Here is a 6,404-nt window from a genome sequence, read left to right on the forward strand (position 1 = left end):
TTGCGGGCCCCCGTTAAGTCACGGAAATAGCGGGCGACCGCAACGAACGCTGACTTAGCGTAGGCTATTCTAAAACTTCCTGTTGTTTCGTGCGGCAGTGTAACGGTAAACATCGGGTATCTTCAGAGAAACATAGGAATACTTATCTCTTTAAAAGCGAAGCATCTCTTATCCAACCAAAGGCACTTTGATCGTTTGTATCTACGTAACTATCCATCTATCTATCCGCCCCATGTCCATGTGCTCTCGTGATCGCGTCATTAGCTTGGTGTAGACCACAATTGGCATGGGAGGGTAACAAGGTTTGGCGAATATGACTGTCTGGTCCTGACATGAATAACGTGAAAATCATGCCGTGTACGTCGTCAGCCTTTACTCCAGACACGTGTGGCACATACCCGTATTCCACTGGCCACAGTAAAGGACACAGGTGATTGACACTTTATATCTTCCCAGGAACGGCGAGAACACGCATGGGTAATTTAAACGCGAAAGCGAAAAAAGAGAACGGACATCAGCAGCATCAATTCCACGACTACACAGAAAAAAAATCAAGAACGCAGCAGGAATCAAACCCAAGCATTTGCGCGGCCCTACAAAAGAGCTACGCCACGTCTTCGAACTGCTTTGGTTAAGGATCCTTTGTAGGTGTAATGTTGATGCAACGTAAATAGTGGCTGCTGTGCTGGCTATCTGATTTGATGAAAAAAGAATAAACACTACATATGTACTCGTACGCTGCAGGCGTCATGCCGGGTTAACGTCTGTGGTTCCTGTGTTGGCTCCGCTTTTATAGCAGTCTAATAACACAATTGTAGTCAATGATTCAGCAAGCTGTATTCAAGCGTTGCTCGACCCCGGAGTAATGCATTAACGAAAGTGGCGTATGATAATCACATCGCTACACCATAATGCGCACTCTATTTCCATAATACACCTCAGACAAGTGGGAGACGTCCCTCAGAAGCTCGCTTCTCACCGGCCAGCAATGGGCTGTCCAGCAGGCCCATGAAGCGGCCGCCAGGTATCCTCTGCCGGTCCCTACGTGGGAGACGCGCGCTACGCGCTAAGTTTTTACAATCCAATCCGCAATACTGGCGTATGGGTTCTAACAGTGAGGGCTGACGTTGCGTCAGAGTGTTAGTTACCCTTTAAACGCCAAGTGTAGTTGAAGTGCCTGGTAAGGCCACAATGTGCACACAACTACTACGCTTACAAAAACACGTCGATCCACCTCGTCACGCTTAACTCAAATCTGCCGATATTTAAATGCGAAGCATTTCTTAGCGAACTTCTGAGACTTTGAGCGTATCTATCTATCTATCTATCTATCTATCTATCTATCTATCTATCTATCTATCTATCTATCTATCTATCTATCTATCTATCTATCTATCTATCTATCTATCTATCTATCTATCTATCTATCTATCTATCTATCTATCTATCTATCTATACCAAAATTGGTATGGCATAATATGACCATATTACGAACATATTTTCTTATTTGATTTTATGCCGTAAGAAACGCTTCTCTTTATTCGGCGCAGTATATCATGACGTCAATTTATGTTCAACTAGAGCTTTTCACCATGACAATGCAATAACGAAGCAATTTTGTGCAAGTTGCTTGGGTAATTTTTACAACTTGGTGCCTCCTGGCATTCATGGAAAGGAGCATATGATGGCTATCTTAATAAATACTTTTTTTTTCATATCTGCCCTCATCAGCCTTTTTTTTTGTTTATTTGTAAATACTGCAATCCCTTTTTTGGTATTTTCGTAGGGTGGGAAGTTGAACAGTACATGACATGGTACGACGACATTCATGAAACAGATGGTAGGTGCAACCGGGTCACATATTTCGCGCGACCGAAAACAGAAAATGGGTTGATAAGAAAGGAAACGCAGTTACACATTTGTACATATACGTGCACATGCATATAAAGTATAATACATAGCAACCCTCAATTTAATTACATACACATAGTAACGAAATAGGAAATGTAAGTAAAATAAAAATAATAATTAAATAATAAGGCAAAATACACACATAGGCGCTTGAAGATTAAAATGTATCGTAGAACTAAATACACATGAAAGCAGGTTCACAAACTTGAAGTAAAACTTTGCAACGAAGGCTGAGACACTTGTTCATTTGTTAGTAAATTCCAGTCATTCACCGTCCTTGGAAAAAAAGAGTATTTATATGAGTTATTTCGTGCGTGATGCGGCGTTAGCGTTGTATCATGCCGTTTTTCTTGCGCTGTATCTTGAGGAGAGTGGCGTAACGGAATATGCGTCGGCCTTAACATGCCCCATTAATATTTGGAAGAGAAACTTCAAACGTGAATGACGGTTTCTAGTGGAGAGAGGTTGCAGATCAGCTCTGCTTAACAGGCCACTTACTGAAGTACGGTCGTAACGAAAGCGAACTGCTCTCTTTTTAATCATTTCTAATTTATCAATATTCATTTTAGTATATGGGTCCCAGATAGCGGCAGCATAGTCTAACCTGGGCAGAATAACAGATTTATACGCAAGGAGACGCACAGCGGGGGTGGATAGTTTCAGTGCTCTGCGAACAAAAAATAGTTTACGTTGTGCGTGAGCTATGACTTGGTCGATTTGTTTATTCCACCGGAGATCACTCGTTATCAAAAGTCCTAAGTATTTGTATTCGGTTACCTCGGTAAGATAATTGTTGTTGTAGCCGTAATAATAAGTTAGAGGCGTTTTCTTGGGAGTAATTTTCATTGCTACTGTTTTTTCAAGATTAAGACACATCTGCCAACTCTCGCACCATGACGCAACCTTTTCAAAAGCTTGATTTAGAAGCAGTTGGTCAGTCGGGTTTTTAATCTCGCGGTATAGAATGCAGTCATCGGCGTAAAGTTTAATTTTTACCGAGATGCCATCAACTATGTCATTTATAAAAATAAGGAAGAAAAGTGGTCCAAGGACCGAACCCTGTGGGACACCAGAAGACACGGAAACTCTACCTGAACAATGTTGGTTAAAAGAAACAATTTGTTGCCGACCACTTATATATGATGAAATCCAAGATAATAGTTTAGGGTATTGAAGAACTGAATTTAATTTATACAGTAGTTCGTTATGAGAAACGTGTCGAAGGCTTTACGAAAGTCTAGAAAGACAGCGTCAGTTTGATTGCCGTTGTTAATAGACACTGCAAAATTATGTATAGTTTCTACTAATTGAATTTGTGTAGAAAAGCCCCTGCGAAAGCCATGTTGTCCTTTGGTGAAGAAGTTTTGTTCCTCGAGAAATTCTGAAATGTGTTTGTGTATTATATGTTCCATCAGCTTGCAAGACGTTGAGATTAATGATATGGGACGGTAATTTTTAACGGAGCTTTTGCTTCCACTTTTGTGTAGTGGTATAATCTTGGCTATTTTCCAATCTTTAGGAACCTCGCCCTCCTCTAAGGATTTCGAAAACAATACGTGAAGGTACTTTGCCATCCACTCCGCATACCGCTGTAAGAATTCATTTGGGATGTCGTCAGGACCGCAGGATTTCTTTATGTCTATTTTTAAGAGCAAGTTGAGTATTCCCTGTTCGCTAATGACGATGTCTGGAATTGGCGGAAGAGAAAGACTGAAGTCAGGCAGTAACTTGTCTTTGGTGAAAACAGATTGAAAATGAGTGTTGGAAGAGTTCGCGATCTTGGAGCTGTCGTGAGTGATGGAGCCTTTAATTTCAAAAGCCGTGGAAGATCGTGATGAAGGAGAAATCAATCTCCAGAATTTTTCTGGGGATGTCGAGATAAAGTGCGGTAGTTGTACACTGTGGTAGTTTTGCTTATCCTTCGAAACATCACCAAATAGTTTAACGGTTAAAAGAGATATTTCTTTTCTTTCAGATTCTGTTGGAGATCCCTTCTTCTTTAATCTTTTAAGCTTTCTTTTGAGGTGCAGGGTAGGCCGTGTAATCCAGGGGTTTTTATTTTTTGGTTTCTTGGCAATGCCTGGCACAAAACGATCCATGCATTCCATGATAATACTTTTTAAGCGGTCCCAGAGAATGTTTACGCTAGCATCACTGCTTGGAAACGTGTCAAAATGAAAAGACAACATATCTAATATAGAAACATCGTCTGCCCTGGATATGTTTGTAAAATGTACGAATTGTTCGATGTGCGTTAATAGATGCACCGGTGAGTGTTAGTAATACCATTTCATGATCGGAGATGCCAGGATGAATTTCGCATGTAACACGAGATGTAGGAAAGCCACGAATGAAAAACAAGTCAAGTATATATTTAGTTTGACCTTGTATTCTAGTGAAGTCGTCAACAATTTGTGATAAATCGAAAGCAAATACCAAGTCTATATTCGCTTCACCTACTTGGTCATTTTGCTTCTTTACAGTCAACAAGTTCCAATCAATGTTTGGTGCGTTAAAGTCGCCGCCTAAAATAACTCGATCTTCCTGTTTTACGTGAATGGTCATATATCTTTGTAATTCAACAAGATCAATGGGTTCCGAGGAGGGTGGCCTGTAAAAAACGCCGATAACGTACTAAGCGTTTCCGTGATAGATTTTGCTGAAGAGAGCTTCGACGTTAGGTACATCAGACATTCTAATAATGTTCAAGGACTTTTTGAAGAGGATACCAACTCCTCCTCATCTTGCTCCGCCATCCTTCCTGAACACATTGAAACCAGCTGGTACAAATTCGGTATCGAAGATCGAATCATTTAGCCAAGTTTCGGTTAATAGAAGAATACTGGGATCATGAAGAAGTATAATACCTTCCAGCTCGGTACTTTTTTTTACTATACTTCTGCAATTCACGTTTAAAATTCGCATGGATTGGCAAGGGTGCGATGCTGGTCATTTGCTAGGTGCTTTATTTATTTGACAGCGTTGTTTTCTTTCGTCATTCCATGTGTAAAGAGCACCATCGACACAAAGTTTGTCATGAACGAGTTTAACCTTAGCACCCCTTGCTCTGTCTTGTGATGCACTTTCCCAGAGACATTTTCGCACCTCACGCACACGCTTCGAGAAATCCTGAGCAAGAGAGAGGGATGCGCCTTTTAGCTTATAGCATTTTCTAAGAATGATTTCCTTTTCACGATAATTCAAGAATTTAAGGATTACAGGGCGAGTTTTTTCACCTTTAAAGCCAAGCCTATGAATTCTTTCTATAGCGCGAATTGGAATTTGCAGTTTTCCCAGGAAGATACCCTCTACGACTTTCTTTTCTAGCTCTTCAGTAGATTCTACCAAGGTCTCATCTAAGCCATAAATTATTAAGGTATTTCTACGACTTCTGTTCTCCAGGTCATCTATTTTTTCGATAGGCTGAGGCTAATGCAGCAGCCTGATGTGAAATAACCTTCTCCATGTCATTTACTTGAGTTGGTAATTTCTTAAGGCTTGAAAGCTGCTGTTCTATTCCATTTATCCTTTGAGTTAGGGTAGTAATCTTGCTCTCTAATTTCTTTTAATTGGCTTCAATATTTTCTACGGTAGCACTAATTTTATTTTGGCCGGCTAATAGCTGCGTAAGCAGATTCTTTTCAGTGGGACCTGGATTCGACTCGATATTACCACATACCAACAAGTTTGTGACAACAGAAGAAAGGCGCACAAAATTATCTTTAAAAAAATGTGGGCAGGGCAGCAGCAATAAGAACCGGTCATCACTGCTGTAGGAGTAAGCTGATCAGTAATCATCAACCTGTGTTACAAAGCAGAAGGGGTTGCTGAGCATTCCGTCCGGTTTGCTGCTGCCTGGCCCACTGGTGAACAACGGTGGAGCGAAGCTCTCTATGAGGGCTTGAGTGTCCAAGCGACATGACGCCGCTGAAGGTCGATGCCAGGAAGGTGGCGTGACAGAGGGGAGTGTCACAGCGTCGTCGATGCATACACCAGCACGTGCCGCGCACTCTGGTTCCTCGGCGCATGCCCATTCCCTGCTTGTCACCGTAGCTGAAGCATGGTCAATCGGAGAGCACTGCCATCCGAGAAAAACAGCTGCAACCTGTATTACAAAGCAGAAAGGGTTGCTGAGCATTCCGTCCGGTTTGCTGCTGCCTGGCCCACTCAAAAAAAAAAAAAAGAGGATGACCTTATTTTTAGGTCTGGCGGTCCCATGCCGCCAATTTCCCACAGGGTGGGTGCCCTCCCAAGTGACTATGAACTTCGTTCTGCCGAGCACCAGGCCGGAAGGGCGCTTGTCCCTATTTTACCGGTAGGTACCCGGCGGCAGCAATTCTCTGCCTCCCACAGCAGAGGCGGATGCTCAACCATTTAACCAAGGCTGCGGTGAGTTAAGGTGCGCCCAGAGGTCTTTGTAGAACCTTATGGGGCCACCTTTCGAGATGAGTACCCAGAAACAACCGAGCGCCAGGTCGGCGTACTCCTCTACC

The 6,404-nt window shown here is 42.2% G+C and overlaps 1 long non-coding RNA gene across 1 annotated transcript; it reads right to left on the reverse strand.

Moving 5' to 3' along the window:
• Positions 1–5,340: 5,340 nt before the first annotated feature.
• On the reverse strand, positions 5,341–6,079 carry LOC125757513 (uncharacterized). The gene is made up of 2 exons (XR_007415285.1): positions 6,017–6,079; positions 5,341–5,713 (listed from the first exon to the last, which is right to left on the reverse strand). It is a non-coding gene; the product is annotated as an uncharacterized LOC125757513 (long non-coding RNA).
• Between the last annotated feature and the right edge of the window lie 325 nt (positions 6,080–6,404).

This window comes from Rhipicephalus sanguineus, chromosome 2 (genome assembly GCF_013339695.2).
Source record: "Rhipicephalus sanguineus isolate Rsan-2018 chromosome 2, BIME_Rsan_1.4, whole genome shotgun sequence".
In the NCBI taxonomy this organism is placed as follows: Eukaryota; Metazoa; Arthropoda; class Arachnida; order Ixodida; family Ixodidae; genus Rhipicephalus; species Rhipicephalus sanguineus.